The 20,380-nt window shown below is 43.2% G+C and overlaps 1 protein-coding gene and 2 long non-coding RNA genes across 4 annotated transcripts in view; 1 reads left to right on the plus strand and 2 right to left on the minus strand.

Annotated features, from left to right (window-relative positions):
* LOC309325843 overlaps window positions 1-20,380 on the minus strand; it is a 527,996-nt gene that overhangs the window by 498,264 nt on the left and 9,352 nt on the right. The window lies entirely within an intron of this gene.
* The window catches only part of RBMS3 (RNA binding motif single stranded interacting protein 3), a 494,072-nt gene that overhangs the window by 440,139 nt on the left and 33,553 nt on the right, over window positions 1-20,380 (plus strand). The window lies entirely within an intron of this gene.
* On the minus strand, window positions 1,700-3,442 carry LOC309325754. 2 transcript variants are annotated; one of them, XR_014149959.1, is made up of 3 exons: window positions 3,191-3,442; window positions 2,930-2,964; window positions 1,700-1,993 (listed from the first exon to the last, which is right to left on the minus strand). It is a non-coding gene; the product is annotated as an uncharacterized lncRNA (long non-coding RNA). The 2 variants fall into 2 exon arrangements; XR_014149960.1 differs by having other exon boundaries at window positions 1,700-1,923; window positions 3,191-3,429.

The following is a 20,380-nucleotide window of genomic DNA, read 5'->3' on the forward strand; positions in this document are numbered from 1 at the left end:
GAGGTAGCCGTGTTGGTCTGACGCACTCGGCATAAATAAATAATTAATAAATAAAATCAGTAGAACCTTAGAGACCAACTAAGTTTGTTCTGGGTAGAAGCTTTCATGTGAATGCACACTTCTTCAGATACACTGAAACAGAAGTCACCAGACCCTTATATATAGTGGGAGGGTGGGGTGGGGTTTTTCTCTGAAGGGTAGTAGGAGATGGGTGATTGACTCAATTAGTATAGTAAACCTGTTGAGGACTGTTAACAACTGCAATGGATGGATCAAACCTATCTATTCTTAAGGAAATCAGCCCTGAGTGCTCACTGGAAGGACAGATCTGTGAAGCTGAGGCTCCAATACTTTGGCCACCTCATGAGAAGAGAAGACTCCCTGGAAAAGATCCTGATGTTGGAAAGATTGAGGGCACAAGGAGAAGGGGACGACAGAGGACAAGATGGTTGGACAGTGTTCTCGAAGCTACCAGCATGAGTTTGACCAAACTGGGGAGGCAGTGGAAGACAGGGGTGCCTGGCATGCTCTGGTCCATGGGGTCACGAAGAGTCGGACACGACTAAACGACTAAAGAACAACAACAACAGCTGCAATTAGTCCTGCAGGAAAAAGCAAGTGATAGTATGCGGATGACCAAAATAGCTTTAGCATATGTCTCATTACCTGCAAACAGGTTTACCATGCACACGAAAGTTTATACTCAGAACAAACTTAGTTGGTCTCTAAGGTGCTACTAAACAATTTATTTATTTATTTTTATATTTATTTTAACTACCAGAAAGTTGAGGAAGGGGCCCCCAGCCTTTTCTAATCTGGCACAGAGCCACTTCCTTTGTTACCTTAATGGCCCATACTTAGAGGGCCATTACCTCGCCAGGCAGCTAGCCTGGTTATTCCAGGAATTAAATCCCATCTGGAACCAGGAATTAGAAGGGGGCTCAAGCATACAGCCTACACCTCCCCCCCCCCACCTCATAACACTATAAACAAGTGCCTTTAGCAACCCAGTGAAGGATTTGCCCATCCACCTGGATGTTAATGCTACCACCTTTGCCTCCTAGTTGTAAGGAGGCAGTTGGGTGTTTGGTTTCCCAGCTTGGAAGAGAAGGAGGTGATGGCAACAGCAACTAGGCAGAAGCAAAGTAGACCCATTAGCATTTGCTTTGCTGTTTAATATTAAACCCAGAGCTCACAGCAGAGTGTGCTGCCTGTATAGTGTCATAATTCCAGCCTCTTGTTAAGCAGACTTTATGGCTGCGGCTGCAACCTGGTGGAACGCTCTGTCACAAGAGACAAGGGCCCTGCAGGACTTGACATCTTTCCACAGGGCCTGCAAGACAGAGCTGTTCCACCAGGCCTTTGGTCAGGGCGCAGCCTGACTCCCTCCTTTGGCAATCTTTATAAAACTTTAGTTTATGGTTGCCATCAATTTTGTTTTTATAATGTTGCACTGTTTTAGTGTTGTTAGCCGCCCTGAGCCCGGCTTCGGCTGGGGAGGGCGGGATATAAATGAAATTTATTATTATTATTTATTATTATTATTATTATTAAACGTTTGGTGTAGATGTAAAGTTCATTCTCTGTAAACTGTATAGCAATGAAACCAGATTTACTGGCTGCAGTCTTTTGCCTACGTACCTGGAAGTTTGCCCCTTCAAACACAGTGGGACTTACTTTCAAGTAAACATGCACAGGGTTGCATAGAGAATTGCCACAGTCTTTATTTTAAAACACACACACACACACACACACACACACACACACAATTGTGAATTGAGCCATCAGACCTCAGGAAATATCTTCACTTGCTGCGAAAGGGTTCACTGGGGACGCCTCTTGATGAAGCCTCTCCTTTGAGACTGTTCTTCCTTGGGTTCTAACTGACGCATAACAACAGCAAGTGAGCGTTCTCTAATAGGACTGCATAAAACAAGACAAGAGCTGTCACCGTAGAATGGCCCAAAATCATTGAATAAAGCAAGGAACGGAACTGCATATGGGGAAGAATGAAAAACAGATACATGATACAATCAGATGCAAACATTAAAAGATGCTCAGTAAGATGTAAAGTTGGGAAGTAGTTTTTTGTTGTTGCCTCCCTGGTTTATGATTTGCATATTTCTTTTCTTTGCTAATTCGAATGGTTAGGGAAGGGGAACTGAAGAATTTAACGACAACAAACATGTATCTTAAATGCATAGCGGGGCTGCAAGGTTTGCGAGCACATGCTCTGAACCCTGTCCGTGGAGCCTACCCCCCCCCCCAAAAGAATGAGACGATAGACCAAAGTACAGTGGTACCTTGGGTTACAGATGCTTCAGGTTACAGAGGCTTCAGGTTACAGACTCCACTAACCCAGAAATAGTACCTCAGGTTAAGAACTTTCCTTCAGGATGAGAACAGAAATCGTGCTCCGGCGGCAGCAGGAGGCCCCATTAGCTAAAGTGGTGCTTCACGTTAAGAACAGTTTCAGGTTAAGAACAGACCTCCGGAATGAATTAAGTACTTAACCCAAGGTACCACTGTATGGGTTCAAGTTGGCCGCAACATTATTCAACTTCAGAACTTGGCATAGGCCTTGGCATGTAACCCTCTCAGCCCGACTGGGACTGAGGATGTGCAGGGCAATGAGGTGCAGTGGGAGGGGACTGTAAATCACGAACTTACACAGCGTGCCCTCCCACTTTACCTCGGCCAGGAGTTTGACCTACATGCCACACCGTGCATCCTAAAGCCAGGGCGCACGCCGTCTTCTTGGGCCTGACGAAGCGCCCCATGGTGAACAGCAGCAACCGAGGGGCCTTGCGTTCCCTCCCAAGTGCCACCGCTGCTGAAAGCAACAAAAATGCTGGTAAACAGCCTGCAGCTGGGGCACACGCTGCCCTCTCGAAGCGCCCAGCAAACAAAAGAAACCAAAATTACTTACCTCAACCCGGCTGCTCACAGGAACACATCCTGAACCTGCAAGAGGAGGAAACAGAGTGAGGTTTGGCCAAAGGGGTCAGCCTCTTTTCCCTTGGCCCTCGACCCACCCCCAGCCGTCCACCCAGGCTGGGGGCGGGACAATGGCCACCCTAACGCAGGTGGGAGGCTCCCAAGCAGGTAAGTCCACTCAGTGTTGCAAACCTCGCCCACCTGTTGGGAAGGGAGGGCGGAAATTCTCATATAATCCTCCATACCCCCACACCTTTCTGATATAGCTAAGTGCTCACAGGGATTGAGTAGTGGAAGTTTCCGTACACTGTTTCCATACTTCATGGCAATGTTCATCTGCCATAATATACAAGCCCACTTCTCAGAGCATGAATTACTGCCCTCTGCATCTGGCCTTGCGGGCTCCTTATAACTGTGTGCATGCCAGTTTGATTTCCTGGTTTAATCAAGAACTCTGACTAGCCCTGTACATCTGCTTGGGAACGGCAATGGACGTGACATGGGAGAATAATAGAGGGTCCTAAGCGCCACCTGTGAGGGTCATTCTGATAGACACCTGGCACTTGCCATTCCTTTTGTAGCCAAAGAGGCACCACCTACACACAAGACAACCTCGAGGTTTGCAGAAGTACAAAACATCTTTTAGAAATAAAGGAAAAACAACCCTAAGAGGAGGAAAACAACCCAAGGCAGACTAAGTGATGTGTGCTCAGGGCCCAGACTGGATGTTAGGTTCATAAATAATATGCCACTGCATACCTTGGTTTTCCTTAATTAATTACACGTGTGGGGAGGGAGGGGGTTCTTACTGGGAAGATGAAGAAAATAATTTCTTTATTCCCTCTCATACACATGTGGCTTTCTTTCTCAAGCTCCAAACCAAAGGCATGTGTGTATTGAATCTCAGATTAAAGGCCCATCTCATCCAATTGGTTGTGAATCGGTGCCCAGTGCAATCTTTCAAGACTAGTGTCGTGTGTGTGTGTGTGTGTGTGTGTGTAGCCAGAGATAGCCACCAGCAGCATCACTGCCAATTCACTACCAAGTTCAATTCAAGGTATTAATATTGACATTTTAAAGCCCTAAATGACTGGGGTCCTCAAATATCTGAAGCAGTTCCTCCTCCCATGTCCACGTGTCCAGATATTAAGATTTGCAGGGGAGGCCCTACTGCTGCTGCTGCCACCACTGTCTGTGGTTTGGGGGCAGTGGACAGGGCCTTCTCTGTGATAGCTCCCAGCTTGTGGAAAGACCTCCCTTCTGTAGTGCATTTTTCAACCATCACTTTATTCTGTTTGACAGTTAGTCAAGATACGCCTCTTTACCCAGATTCTCTGCATGGCTATGCACTGCAATTCTGGTTTGGAGTTTTCTTGTTCTGTTGTTGTTGTTGTTGTTGTTGTTGTTTTGATTTTATGGTTTAAATGTATAATGTACTTCTTTGGATTGTGATATTTGTTACCTGCCCTGGGTGTTAGGTGAAAGGTGCGAGCTGTGAGTACAAATAAATAAAAGAGCAAAACAGAATAAATTAACTTTTGAAAAAGCAATTATTACTAAAAAGAGCATATAGCCCCCCAAAACACATTTCAGAATAGCATATAAAACAGACCCAGCATGCTCTTCCCCTGTTCACAGTGTGAACAGATGGGCCTTGCATGGATTCCAGAAAGTTTCCCAGAAACAGCAGTTCTTTTAAGAAGCCAGTTATCTCCCATTCCAAATTATTTAGCTGCTGTCAGGTACCATTTCCCCTCACATGCACAAAACTTCAGATTGATATTTATTTACTTGTTTTTACATTCACATTCCACCTTTCCTTCAATAAGTTCCAGGTGGTGCTCATGGTTCTGCTCCTCCTTGTTTTATCCCCCAAACGGCCTGGTGCTCTTAGTTTTACTAATCATAAGTAACATACAGTGGTACCTCGGGTTACAGACGCTTCAGGTTACAGACTCCGCTAGCCCAGAAATAGTACCTCGGGTTAAGAACTTTGCTTCAGGATGAGAACAGAAATTGTGCGGTGGCAGCAAGAGGCCCCATTAGCTAAAGTGGTACCTCAGGTTAAGAACAGTTTCAGGTTAAGAACGGGCCTCTGGAACGAATTAAGTTCATAACCAGAGGTACCACTGTATTTCTAATTCTGTGGTTCCATGATAACATGGGGTAGGGGTGCAGGAGGTCCCCAGTGTTAAGTTTTTTCCAAGTTACCTTTCATGTGAGCTCAAGGCTTGTATCAGAACAAGGCCATGTTGTTGAATGCAATGCAATGATGAATCCCCAAGTTCTGCACAAGTCCATGTGGCCTCAAGGTATCAGAAGAATGTGGCAAAAGGGACAGTAATACTTCCAGTAAGGTGCTACTGGAAGGATGTTTTGTTTGTTTTTGTTTGTTGTTTTTTAGTAATACTTCACTCACACTTTGAGCCCACTGGGGCCAGACCAGTGGAGGAGATCAGCAGAAACACCAGCCCATTTTTAGATTAGAGAGCCTCTTCTTCCCAGCTCCAGAGCAAACTCTGTGGTCACTCGGACTGAAAAGGGACTAAAAATGCACCAGGGCTTGGTGGTCTTTTTGTTGTTTACCCGTTTAGTCGTGTCCGACTCTTTGTGACCCCATGGACCAGAGCACACCAGGCACTCCTGTCTTCCACTGCCTCCCACAGTTTGGTCAAACTCATGCTGGTAGCTTCAAGAACACTATCCAACCATCTCGTCCTCTGACGTCCCCTTCTCCTTGTGCCCTCCATCTTTCCCAACATCAGGGTCTTTTCCAGGGAGTCTTCTCTTCTCATGAGGTGGCCAAAGTACTGGAGCCTCAGCTTCAGGATCTGTCCTTCCAGTGAGCACTCAGGGCTGATTTCCTTAAGAATGGATCGGTTTGATCTTCTTGCAGTCCATGGGACTCTCAAGAGTCTCCTCCAGCACCATAATTCAAAAGCATCAATTCTTCGGCGATCAGCCCTCTTTATGGTCCAGCTCTCACTCCCATACATCACTACTGGGAAAACCATAGCTTTAACTATACGGATCTTTGTTGGCAAGGTGATGTCTCTGCTTTTTAAGATGCTGTCTAAGATGGTTTTTAGCTGCCACTAATTATGAGCCACATGCTGAAATATTCCAAGGTAACCTGGGATTTTTGCATAGACTTTGTGTCATGGAACTTCAATAACGTCACCAGTCTTAAATTGGGGCCTTACCTTGCAAGGTGGGTGATGATTATATGTCAACATATGAAGAACCGCCATAGTGTTTTCCTGTTCTTAATGTTGAGGGACTTGGATGAGTATAGCAATATGGAACAGGTCCATGTGAAATAATAAAAGTGGTGGAGAAAGTGGCTAAGTTGTGTCGAAACCTCTTTCACTAATAAATTTTATTTATTGGGTATAGCAAAAAATTGAAATAAACGTGCTACTTTATTTATGTTTCTCCCAACTCACATTTTTGTCAGTGGGAAAATTTGAACCAAATGGGTTCATACCTATTTAATGACTCTAAGCTCACCACATTGGGCAGGGGATCACAGCTCCCTTTGGAGTAGAAAGGACCTCGCAGAAAGTAAATAATTTGGATTTTGAAGCTTTAAAAAAAAAGTTGTACTGTTTAGCCGCCAAAATGTCTGGTGGGTGTGATGGTAATCCTGTCCTCCTAATTATTTTCTTTTGCCTATTACCTTAAAATTTTTTAGTATCGTTACTGGTGACATAAAAAAACCCCTAGAAACTCCATTAAAAAATAATAATAAGTCTTGGAAGTTAGTAGGATATTTCATTAACTAGCTGGTAATAATTAGCAATTACTCTATACTGTTTGGTAGCCTAGCTTGACTATAGGACCTATGTCTGTAGAACGGTAGGCATTTAATATGTGCTAGAATTTGTCAGTAGTCTCTGACACTTATCTCCTTCAGTTTTTGTTTCAACTATCACTGCAGATAAATTCCAGTAAGTTTATTTTTCCCTGCTGTGCCTTAAACAATTATAACATTTTAAATGTAATCCTGAGATAATAGTATTGACTTGCTTCCCAGGGCAATAGGTACTTAAAGGCACTTTTCCTGATTTGAAGAGGGCTTGGCAAGGTAAAATATCAGATTTAGCAGAAAACTGTTTGGGTTGGCAGGTGACCTTACAGTTCTCTTGAAGGTCTTTTGATAAAACAGATTATGTGCTTACAGCACGAGAAGATGCTTCTAGGTATAAAATAGCACAGTATATCGGATCATGTCCGCAGCACCACCAATTTCAGAACTTTGTGTTCATTTCTGCACTTGTATGGGGCCACCTTGATTTAGGGTTAACCCATTATAGGACAAGAATACCAAAAATATGTGTTGTCTGGCAACCTTGACCAGGAGTTCTCTCAAATTGTATTCTTTCTTTGGTGATCACTCTTAGCCGAGTAAGATTGTTTTCCATAAACATGGTTTCAACAGTGAGTCCGTAAGTGACTGTGGAGGCAAATTCTGGATCCACACCTCCTTCCACAGTGGGGACATAGGTTTCTGGACAGGAGTTGATCACTGTGAGGGTTTCCCAAGTGTGCCTTCCTCTTAGCACGTTTCCCCCTTGCGTCCTGAGTTTGAGCGTCTTCAAAACCCATGACATCTTTGGTAAAGCCTGTTCTCCAATTGAAGTGCTCGCAGGCCAGTGCTTCCTAATTGTCAGTGTATATAGTACACTTTTTAAAAGATTTGCCTTGAGAGATCACTCGCTGGATCATCACCTTGTCATAGTGAGTGGGCTTGCATGTTCCTTTGACCCTTGTGAGCGAAGCCGTCAGGAGTCTTGTACTCCCAGCAGGGTCCAATTGTGTGCACGTTGCTGTCAAGACCAAGTGCCCCCAGTTGTGCAAATTAACTGTGCCCCTTTGGATTTTTACACTAGTGCCAGTGTGAGCTTTGGAGCTGGCAGCTGCATTCCATTAACTTCATCAGCCTTTGGAACTTGGCCCACTGAACGAATCTTTAAAGGCAAAGTCTGGTCAGCTTGTCTCCAACACTGTTGCAGCTTTATCCGATGGTTGGATTCTTTAGATACACTCTTTTTTAGGAGAATTAGAGAGCAAATACAGGAGCGGCAATAAGCAGGTAGATTGTTTTCCTTTGTGCTTGTACTTTTGACATCTTTCGTGGTTGCCTGAAGGTGTTCTGCATGCCAATCGGATCTTGGCACCAAACTGGGGACTTGGTGAATGGGACACTCGAATCCATATATATATATATATATATAAAAATAATTGAGGACTCTGCCCCCTTTTAAAATAATGGTCAAATGTTGCTTCACATATGGTGCAAGAATAACTGGTGGCAAATGAGATCCTTGATTTCATTTAAATTGTATTCTGTCATAAGTCGTGTATAGTTTTCTCCCAGGGTTTAAGGTCAAATCTTGGGGAGAGGCAGCTTCATCCTAATTAGTTCCCCAGGCTCTTCACTTTTTTTTCCTCCCTGAAACATAACTTTTTGGAGCCTATTTCCTGTACTATGTTCTTCTTCTTAATAAATGCACTTCTGGGTTTAGCAGCCTTTTCAGACCTATAAAAACCTCAAAATGTTCTAGTCTAGTGCATGAGATAGGTTAGAGAGTGCTCCTGATATAATAGTCACTACCCCACAATATTATATACACGGTTGGGGAAAACAAATTCAGGTGTTAATCAGGTTTAATTGACAGCCCTTTAAAAAAAAAAAAATTTCCAGCCGAACTAGTCTTTTCTGTATTAAATTTGTTACTCATAGGAAATTGCAGGTTCTTCACACAAGAGCTGACATTTTAACAGTGACTGCTTTAGTTAACTCTTGTTTTCCCCCCACTCTGTTGCATGCTAAGCTTAGAAGTCCACCTGAATTTGAATATGCCCAAAATATAACAGACCTCCACAATTTGTGACCTGGAAGCAATTCATGCATTGTTGTTGTATTGGGTGCTTGATAGCTTCTTTTGCTTTTTCAGCCCCAGATCAATAAAGTTTGAAAGCCCTTGCAACAATCCACTATAACAGCTTGTGTTACTCACAATAGACTCTCCAGAATGCTCATCAATGAAATTAAGTCTACACTTTTTGCTATGCCAACAGGCAGAGAAGTAATAATCTTTTTGCTTCCCACTGTTTTCCGACTTTCAGTTATGATTGTGGAGCTATTTTTGTCTTAATGATAAAGGGAAATGTTTTGTTTTTTTCCTCAGTGGGTAATTAACTAAAAACAAAGCATTAATAGACATCCTGGCCACGCCAGCATAATCTTAGTTTGTTTTTCAAGATGACACGGTCAATTTTAGATGCCATTCATATCTGCCAGAAGGTGTGTAAGAGGATAACAGAAGTGAGGCAGAACAGCTGTGGCTCAGGGTCCCATTTGTGGTTAGGGGACCAGTGGGTGGAAACAAGTCATCCAAATATTTCATTGTAAAGTGAACCAGCAGACTAAAATGAAAGAGAATCTAGAATGTGTTTAATCTGTTCTGAATTTTGAATGGGGAAACAGCTAGAGAAAGAACCTTGCCTCCCATTTTTATCCTTCATTTTTATCCTTCCCTCCAACAGAAGATTTGTAGTTATCAGCCTTATCTGAAAACATAATTCTGCTTCAACAGTGAGACCTACTTGAAACGCTAAAGAAAAGGACCCATTCCCAAACAGAACACAGAAGCTCTGCTAATAGTTTTGCCGCTAATGGCAATTTAAAAAGAAAATGCACCCCAGACCATAACACAGCAGTATCTTGAGTTATTGTTTGGAAGACAGTGTCCATCTGTCTTCATTCACGGGAAGAAGATAGCAAGTAAACAATCAAATAATGAGCAAAGCACCAGTGATGGAATGCTACCATCAGCTGAAATAATTGTGAATTTCACTATTGACCTCAGTAGGGCAAGGTTTTATCTAAGAGTGGTTGAAGAATGGGATATCGTGTTGCTGTTGGATTGTTCTTCCAGTTTCAAGAGCACTGAAAGCACATTGCCTCTCCAGCAAGCGCAATATGCAAGTACGGACACTTTAACAAAACAAGCGAGGTTTCTTCTTTACTTAAAAATAAAAATAGGGGAAGAAGAAGGAGCACAGTTATAGGATTATTGCAGTTTTCTAGGATGGTTGGAACAAGTGCATGTATTTATTTAGGTTCAACATTTGTGTGTGCCACCCTACAGCCTATTAATTTCTTGGCAGCTTGCAATAAATAAGAAAACACTCCAAATACAAAATATTTGTCTGTAACCTTGGGTTACAGACGCTTCAGGTTACAGACTCTGCTAACCTGGAAGTAGTACCTCGGGTTAAGAACTTTGCTTCAGGATGAGAACAGAAATCGTGTGGTGGCAGCAGCGGGAGGCCCCGTTAGCTAAAGTGTTACCTCAGGTTAAGAACGGTTTCAGGTTAAGAACGGACCTCCGGAACGAATTAAGTTCTTAACCCGAGGTACCACTGTAACCCGTTGCAAGCAATAGTAATCCAACAAAAGCAAAATTCAACTTCAAAGCTTAAACACGTGTACACATGACCAAGACAAGATCTCCTCTTCCTACATAGGAATGTAGCTGCTGTATCTAAGTAAGCTGATAACAGACATTCCTAGCCATCCAAAAGTTAAGAGATGATAGGTGAATTTCTCTCCGCCCTGAGAAAAGACATGATATACGTTGCTTGATTTCCCCCCCAGTTTATGGAATGCTACCAAGGTTTGTGCTGCCAGTAAAGGAAATGAATTAAGGGGTGACCCCTCCCCCCAATTGCTAGAGCTCAGTTGTTCAAATTAAGCTCTTTGCAAAGGTTTATTGCAAGTTGGATTGGGCCCAGGCTACTTGAAAGATCCGGTCTCACTTTATGAAGCTGTCTGGGTGCTGAGATCCTCGGGTGAGCACCTTCTCTTGGTCCCATCTACATAAGAGGCATGATTGGTGGTGAAATCAGAAAGCCTTTCTGTGCCTGTTCCCATATTGTGGATTTTTGCTGGCAGGCTAAGAGCTTCCTATTTAGACAGGCCTTTGAAAACTAAGGTGCCTATGATGCTGACTGCTGGGCTGATGTCAGGGCAAACTGTATTTTAATACTGGTTTCAAATGTGTTCTGGTTTATTTTAATTAGTCTGTTTTTATTACTTCGTATTTTACAACAGTGTTTTGAAATGTTGCAAGCCACCGTGAGAAATGGACAAAAGAATGAGTCGGTTAAAAAGAAAAACACTTTGCAAGTGGCCCATTTCAAGCATGTAATTGTTAAGCTATAATTCTGTGCTCCCTTATCTGGTAGTAAGTCGCATTGCACTCAGTGGGACCCATGAATCATTATGCATAGGATTGGGATGTTTGAGACAAAAACTAAAGTATTTTACCATTGCATTGCAATGCAATGTTCTCAGCTCATCAGCTGCAAAAGACACAATTCTGCTGTTCACAATTGTGGCTTTTTATTTTACACTTCTGAATGTGATATGAATTTAGGAAATGATGGAAATATCTGACTTCCTCCCCCTATAAAAATAAAATCTAGATCAGGTTTTTAATGGTTCAGAGAGAAGACGTCACAAGATGGAGGTGGACAATGGGAGAGGGTAAGAAAAATATATATACTTAAAGCCATACTACGCTCTTAAGGCCTGTGTGCAGTAAAGGAGGCAATCAGCTGATGATTTCTTAGTTATGGGATTGCTGCATGTGAGCAGGGGAGAAAGTTCTTCTATGGATTTTGAAATATTGGCAAGCGTGCATATAGCAGGGACTGTCATCAGCCATTTTTCTGGTAGTAAACCTCATACCAACATGAGATTTTCTAATTAAGGCTTGAGAACTCAGGCTTTCAGCTGCATATAAGAAGTGACTGTAAGCACATGTGACCACAGGACTAAGTAAAAACAGGAATGTCATATCTGTTCCTGCTTAGATAGTATATTTCCCCCTGTCCTCCTAACATTCTGTTCTTCAGTTTGGCGTTCCTGTAATGGAAGAGAAGTGAATGGAATGCAAAGAGCAGAGACATTCCATGTAACATTTGGTTTGAATTTACATACACTAAAATGAGTTGCATGTTTTGATTCTAGAGCTGTTCCGTTCCAACCGCAAAAACCCCCACGTTTGCTGCTTTGTAAACCTAGTGTTTCATGCGTTGCTTATGTGTCTCTGGTTCATTACTTTGTCATTATGGATAAGAGTTTAAGGAGACAAAATATGGGAGTCAAACAGAATTTTACCTGGCTGCCCCATGACTCCACATACCTCCGAGCACAATTCAAAGTATTGGTGCTGACCTTTAAAGCCCTAAATGGCCTCGGCCCAGTGCAGCTTAGGCTTGGACTCCCTTAAGGGTAAAGGGACCCCTGACCATTAGGTCCAGTCATGGCCGACTGGGGTTGCGGCGCTCATCTCGCTTTATTGGCCAAGGGAGCTGATGTACAGCTTCCGGGTCGTGTGGCCAGCATGACTAAGCCACTTCTGGCGAACCAGAGCAGCACACGGAAACAGCGTTTACCTTCCCGCTGGAGCAGTACCTACTTATCTACTTGCACTTTTGATGTGCTTTCGAACTGCTAGGTTGGCAGGAGCAGGGACCGAGCAACGGGAGCTCACCCCGTCACAGGGATTCGAACCACCGACCTTCTGATCGGCAAGTTCTAGGCTCTGTGGTTTAACCCACAGTGCCACCCGCATCCCTTACATGTGCAGAAAGTATGTATGGGGGAGATGGGTGGATCTCCCCCCTCCCCAGTGGTGTAGCCCCAATCCAATTCACCCTCAAGGGACTGGTTGTAACTCCTGAAAAACAAACAAACCACTTTCTTGGCAAAAGAGAAAGATTATAATTTCCCACCCTGTGTTATAACGCGCAGTATGTTGGCTCAGAGGTGCCACTGGGTTCAAGGGCAGGGGCGGAGGAAGGGGGTGGATTGCCCCGGGTGTCACCACTGGGGGGGGGGCGCGACAAAATGTCGGGAAGCACTCACCGCGGGGGCTTGCAGTGTACCCGAGCCACGTGTCTCTCCTGGGAGTGACGCGTTGGCTTGGTTGCCCACAGGCTCCGCTCTGTCCCAAATGGTCTGCCCACTGCCTCCCCCCCCCAGCTGTAGGGTGGCTGAGTGGGAGGAGGCAGGCAGATTCGGAGGCCCCAGGGAGCGTCCTGCCCTGGCTGGCCCCACCCCTGGGCGCAGGGCACATGCACCGCCCCAGGCACCCAATTGGCTTGCTCCACCGCTGTTCAAGGGGGGTTCTGTCTGTTTACCTCCGTAAGTGTGCATAGGATTGTAGCCGGAGCGCACATAAAAAAAGTTAAATCTATTTGAATTGGTTGGACTTCCAAGCAAACATGTTAATGACTGAACCATAAGAGCATAATTTAGATTTCCAGCACACCTTCAAAGTGTCCCGATTTTAAAGGGATTGTCCTCGAATTCCGAAAGCCATCCTAGCTTCTGATTTGATTCTGATATGTCCCTATTTTCCCCACCAGTGCTGGTAGTCATGCCGATTATCTGGATAACCTAACTATCCAAATATCAGCTGCTCTTTTCTAGGACAAGATTGAATAGCTTTCCTTTGGTCATACTGGGTGTCTGTTTGGGGGGAGTACAACATAGCTTGTTTCTGTTCTTAATTAGTTTATATAAGTACCTTCCATGTATGTTAGAAATTGTATGTTTTCCCCATTTTAATTTGCTTTTACTGGATCTGTATAATAAAATTTCTGGTTTTCTATAATGGCTTCAGCTAGAGAAATTAAGATTTTAGAATATATTAGCTGTCTGAAAACAGAACTAGAGTTGGTGGCACAGCTTTGGATTGTTTTAAATTTCCACAGCTATATATTTTGGGAGTAATAGACAGATATTCAAATACTGACCAGCTGCTTCTATGCACCTTCAGTGTTTAGAAATGGAACTCGAGGCCTGGTTTTATTCTTGCCGAGTATTTGATTAGGTCTGACTAGTACTTTGCCCAGTAGTGGTACCATTCCTTTTTTTTTTTTTTTTTGCCGTGCATATGATGTGTTGTTTGTTGAAGCTTGGAGTACTGAATCAAACTCCATATGAGTGTTGGTAATGGTTTTATTAACACGGTTTGATGCTGCTCCCAGCCAGTGTTCTAAATCACCAGTCTGCTGCAGAGTTTCTCATAGAGCAAATGAAGATGGGTAGCAGGACGTCCAGAGGCGTGGCTGCACTTCAGAGGACGGTGCAACATTATTCACTCTCTCTGAAATTCAATAGAACACAGCTATCAGGCTTCCCAGGCTCGTCCTCTGTAGATCCTTCCCTGTGCTAGCTATCGCCATCAAGGTTTTTTGCTGCACACAAAGGGGAAGGAGAATTGTGGCTGCCTGGAGATTTGGCCTTTCTAATAGCGCAAGCTGTATCCTTAAATGAGAAACGAGTGACCCATTGTTTAACGTGCCCCCTTCCCCCCTTCCCCACAAAAAAACCTGGAAATGCATTACTAAAAGAGAACAAATGGCATGAAAAATGCATGTGCTAATTTATGTATAAATAATGACTGTATATTAACTAGAAATACATCACTAAGAGTCACATAAAAATTGCACATGCTACTTTATTTATGTATAAATAATGTCTGTATTTTAAATATAAATACATCTCACCATGGTGGAGACCAGTGGAGACTGTGGTCTAGAACTGCGGTCAAGGCTCCTGCTCTCCCTTTATAGTTTTTTTGTGTTTTTTTTTAATCTTTAAACAAAACTTGGACAGGACAGATCTTCAGATAGAGGAAATCTCCATCATATATTGTCCTATGCAAAGCTGGATGGATGCCCATGCTACTGTGTTTGTGTGTCCATCAGGTGGGGAACCTGTTGCCCTCCAGTTTGGACTCCAACTCCCATCATCCCCAAACAGTATCACCAGTGCTCAGGAATGATGGGAGCTGGAGTCCAGCAGCATCTTAAGGACCACAAGATCCCCATTTCCCCCATGGATAAACACTTGTAGTCGGCCATTTTGCATACGTAACTATTGTGTACATGTAACTGTACGCACACAATATATGCGACAGGAGATACCTTACAGCAAATGGAGGTTGCGTGTTGCTTTTCAGGTTGCGAAAAACTTTATTGCTTGTTTAATTATGATTCTCTGTGTGCCTGATTTTAATATCTGTTGCCCACCAATAGAGCAAATGGGATTCCGGTAATAATCCATCATAATAAAAGTAGCTATGACGGCTTTCCATCCCTATAATTTGTTTTCTACAGTTCGGGGCAGGGGGGATGGAACCTTAGCAAAAAAGAAAAAGAAAGATGCTATCCATTTTTATTTTTTTTAGAATACCACAAAGACTTTCTTTCTAAAGCCCAGGCTGCTGAAATTAAGTTTTGAGATATCACTGACCAAGAGGATATGTTTCTTGAATGAGCTGAGAACCAAAGGAAATTATTTCAGGGTTTAAAATCCTTTTATTTCCTCTGTGAACGATATCTACGCAGCTGAAACTAACCACTCCAGCTGGATCTCAGCCAAACTTTATGGGAACTGAGATTAGGAAGCCTGTATGGTCAAAACAGCCATTGAACAAATTGCTTCCAGTTTAAAGTTTCACATTTCCTGATAAATGCTATGACTCTCGACCTGTCTTTCCCCCCCTCACACACACACGGGTATCTGACCTGCAAGTCATTATAGATGGTGTTTTTTATCCTCTCCTGATCTCTGAAGGAATCTCACAACTACTGTAATGTTTAGCCGCGATGCAAGATAAAGTAGTGGAGGGCATTAAAAATATTAACGGGAGGCAGTTTTGCTCTTAAAACAAACTGAACTTTCTCATTTTTTAATTGCTTGTTCTACCACACATGAAGCAATTTTGTTTTCCTGCTGGAGAAACTTCATATTTGGAAGAATTAACACACAACCCTGTTAATCTGCTTCATGTGGCATTTTAAAACTGCTGAGACGTTAGAAAGCAAAAATACATTGATAGTAAAAAATAATAATTGTAAATTCAAATTGGATGTTGGAAAGAACTTATGGTATGGCCGTCAGAGGCCAGCGGCACTTCCCGGTGGTAGGATATGGCTTGGGAGGAGACGGGGTGACATGGTACAAAGACTGAAGGACATGGAGTGGGCAGAAAGATGGGTTGGAAGAGAGACAGGGAGAGAGAGTGCTGTGTAGTTTTGCAAAGCTGCAAACCACCCTCCATTAGCTCTGGCCCTGCCCAGCAGTGGCATGAACACCCCGACAGCTTGCCTGCAGAAGAATGCAGTCCTTGCCAGAGAAAAGGTCCCTCACCTCTGACGTGGCTTGTTTGAAATCATCCGCAAGCCAGAACCTAGAAACATTACGAAGAAGACTTGTTCAGAAAGCATTTCATTGATGTGTTAGGGTCATTCCACGCCAAATGGTTAGCCTATTCAACAACAAAAGTATGATACACGTGTTAGTTTTGGTTTGCGCGCTATGACTTATCAAACCTACCGGGAATAAAATTCATTTTGAATGGCTGGTGACCCTTTTCTGTGCCACTTAATACCATTTTTATACCTTGTTTTGAAAGAGAGCACAATGAGCTTTATTTTGATACCAAAATAAGCTCAATCGGTTGAAGAATTGAGTGAAACGGGAGGTTTTTTTCTAAACTGACACAGAAATTGCATTAGCCTAAATCACGTGAAAATTCAAATTTTCAAAAAATTCTCCTGTGCCCAATTTTGGACCAAAAAAATCTTAAAACATTAATTTGAGGTTATCTCATATGTATCTACACATAAAAAAGAATTGAAGAAAATCATAGTCAATATTAAAATCAGGTGATTTGGTGTGGAATGACACGTTATCATTCCCTGCGCTGGAAGCTTTTGGTACAGGATCTACTTTCAAGCAATCCATCTCAGATAAACATACTGACTATTCTGCCCCTCTTTCTTCCAAGAACACATCGTCCCAGCTCCTTGTTTTCCTGGTCAGCTGTAGCGAACCCTTATGTCTTCTGCCCTACCTGAGTGGCTGCCACCTATTAGGAGTAAACATTCTGACCTTTCTTTGTCTGTGGTGTGAAAAAATAATAGTCATTTGAATGTAACCCAAGTGGTAGAATAATGTTTTCCTTCTATAGACCATATTTCCCAAACTTGGCCCTCCACCTGTTTTTGGACTACAACTCCCATCATCCCTAGCTAGCAGGACCAGTGGTCAGGAATGATGGGAATTGTAGTCCAAAAACTGCTGGAGACCCAAGTTTGGGAAACATTGCTCTAACATGGCCAAACTTGGCCCTCCAGCTGTTTTTGGGACTACAATTCCCATAATCCCTGACCACTGGTCCTGTTAGCTAGGGGTGATGGGAGTTGTAGTCCCAAAACAGCTGGAGGGCCAAGTTTGGCCATGCCTGCTCTAGGCTTACATGGAGGGAGGCCTTAAGGAAGCCATTTTTATTCCTCAGTGCAATTTGTTCATTTGTTTGGCTCTCTTTTGTTTTGTTTTGTTTTGTTTTTGTTTTGTTTTCCGTCTCCCTCAAGGATGATATCTTTTCTGGTAATTATCGAACCACAGAACTCAATCGCACAACCAGTGAGTCCCATGACCAAAATGTACATGGAATCCTCAGAAGTTGTGAAAGCACAGGGGAGATGAGTTTGTTGTAGTGGGATTGTCGGTCCACTTTGTTGTTCACCATTATCTCTATTCAGCAGGTAACAAGGTGAGCCTCTTTTAGTGAATTTAAGCAAATGTCAGGCTGGTCGATATAACCACCTTAGCATTTCTGGCTAGCCTAGTTTCCCTGCCAGTGTTCTGTTGTTCCTTAGAGTATAGCACAGTATGTATTTGTATGTTATTTCTGCAATAACTCCAGGGAGTGGTTTCTTCTTTTCATCTGGGAACTCATATCCTGGTGTAATAAATCTCATTAGCAAGAGCGTCTTCTTTATAGCCGTTCTAAACTTTGCATTTTATAATTTAATCTCAGTGCAGTTCCTTATTGCTACTTTAGGTCCCCAAGCACCGCTCTAATTAATTCTTCTTCTTCTTTCCCCCCTTTTCTTTGTCTTTTTTATTTTAGGTATAATGAATTTAAATCTTCTCCTTGATATTTGCTTAGCTCAACATGCAAATGCTTCCATGAATGGGATTCTCCCTAATTTTTGTTCCGGTGCATTGTCTTATTTAATTATTATTTATTTCATAAAATTTACACACCGCTTAATTGTTAAAAGAAACAAAACAATTCTGAAGCAGTTTGAAAAAAGATAAAACAATAAAACCGAAGGGGGGGGGGAATACAGCCATATTTTTAAATGTACAAAGGTTATAATACTAAAATAGATTAAAATTGCCTCAACTTCCTAAACCTCTGCATAAGCTTGCCTAAACAAGAATGTTTTTAGCAGGTGCTGAAAAGAGTACAGTGAAGGCAGTTGCTTGATCTTAATAGGCAGGGAGTTCAAAAGTGTAGATGCTACCACAATAAATAATCGAGTTCTTACAAGTATGGAACAGGTACTATGTGGCACTTGTAGTAGTGCCAATTCTGCTGACTGAAGTAGCTGAGTGGGCACATGTGGTGTAAGGAGATATCGCAGCTAAACTGGTCCCAAGTTGTTAAATTGGTCCCCGGTTAATTCCTATCTCCCAAACTGCCCCTATTTCCCCAAAACAAAGACAACGAATGGTCCGTGTTACAGTGAAATTATGGAACATTTTAGAAGCCTATTTTGAGTGCTGTGGCCTAAACAGTATAGATCATTCTCGTGTTTCTAATATTGCAATAATCCTGTAAACCTGGAGGTCTGATGATGGGAAAGATGTGCTTATTTAATGAAATCTTGCAACATCTGGGCCCAATCAGATTTTACATCAACTATGTGCTGTTCCATAGCTTTATATATTCAAACTGTCCTCCTTTTGCTATCTCCCTGCCTCCTGAATGCTCCAAATGCGTTACAGAGCTCAGCAGTGGATCCTACGCCCTCACTAGCATAATTGAGCCTTCCTTTTTCATCATGAACCCCTTTATAATGTAGACTATCGTTTGCCCCTCCCCCTTTGTTCAGTATTTCTGATTTTTCCTTACTCTGGACTGATCACACCAACATAACTAACCTAATCAGCTTTCTAATTAAATATCCATGTAGCATTTCTCTAGAGCTGTGTTCCATTCCCATTTAGTTTCTTTCTCATTTGCACCGAATATTGCAAGATAGTCAGCCAACTTTCTTTAGCATTTGCTTGTGGAATTGTTTGGGAGTGCTTTCCAAACTCCATAGCTATTCTCTGGGCTCATTCTCATGTACCTTTTGCACAGTGTCATGTCTGAACGCTTTTTTTGGGGGGGGGGTGTTGCCGCACTGTTTTCCCCAGGAAAACCCACTTTTTAACGCCGAATCGTATTAATGACAATTCAGGTTTTCAAACCACAAGATAACCTACAGCAGACATATCCAACGCGTCGATCGTGATTGACAAGTTGATCGCTGGATGGACTTCCTTCGATCGCACTATCGCCAGGCAGCCTTTGCTTCTCCCTCGGAGCCAGGGTTCGGCTGCGGGAGGGAGAAAGCTGCGCTTCCGCGTTCCCGTGAGGTCCAGAGCGTGCGCAGGGAGGCTGAATGGGGCTTGCGAGGCGGCTGCAGGAGGGAAAGAGTTGTGCCTCCACTTTCACCATCCTTGGCTGGTTGCTTGTATGGTGCGGATGAGGGTGCAGGGCTCCCCCTGGGGAGCAAAGGAAAGTGGGGGCACGGGGGTGCCGATGTTCCACATTCGGGATGAGGCTGGATAAAAGGAGAGTGCCTTTCCTTCTTCCTCCATGCAGAGCGACTTGATCAGCTATCACCTCCATTTGGGCAATACATGGAAGAAGGCGGTGGAATTGACTGCAAATCCGTGCTAAGGAAAGAAAGGGGGGTTTTCCTGACCACCAAACCTTATCCCCCACCCCTAATGACAATGGGATAGTGTGGTAGATCACGGCCAGTTCATAATGCTGGATAGTAGATCTCGGATTACTTGAAGTTGGACATGTCTGACCCTACAGCATTCAATGTAATATACTAGAGAGGCATTTTACTTCTCTAGGATGCAACACCCCAATCTGCAGGTCACATCATGATACTCTATTGTTGTTGTTTAGTCGTTTAGTCGTGTCCGACTCTTCGTGACCCCATGGACCATTGCACGCCAGGCACTCCTGTCTTCCACTGCCTCCCGCAGTTTGGTCAAACTCATGCTGGTAGCTTTGAGAACACTGTCCAACCATCTCGTCTTCTGTCGTCCCCTTCTCCTTGTGCCCTCAGTTTCCCCCAACATCAGGGTCTTTTCCAGGGAGTCTTCTCTTCTCATGAGGTGGCCAAAGTATTGGAGCCTCAGCTTTAGGATCTGTCCTTCCAGTGAGCACTCAGGGCTGATTTCTTTAAGAATGGAGAGGTTTGATCTTCTTGCAGTCCATGGGACTCTGAAGAGTCTCCTCCAACACCATAATTCAAAAATGATACTCTATAA

The sequence above is a fragment of the Podarcis erhardii genome, assembly GCF_964252035.2.
Source record: "Podarcis erhardii genome assembly, chromosome: 12".
In the NCBI taxonomy this organism is placed as follows: Eukaryota; Metazoa; Chordata; class Lepidosauria; order Squamata; family Lacertidae; genus Podarcis; species Podarcis erhardii.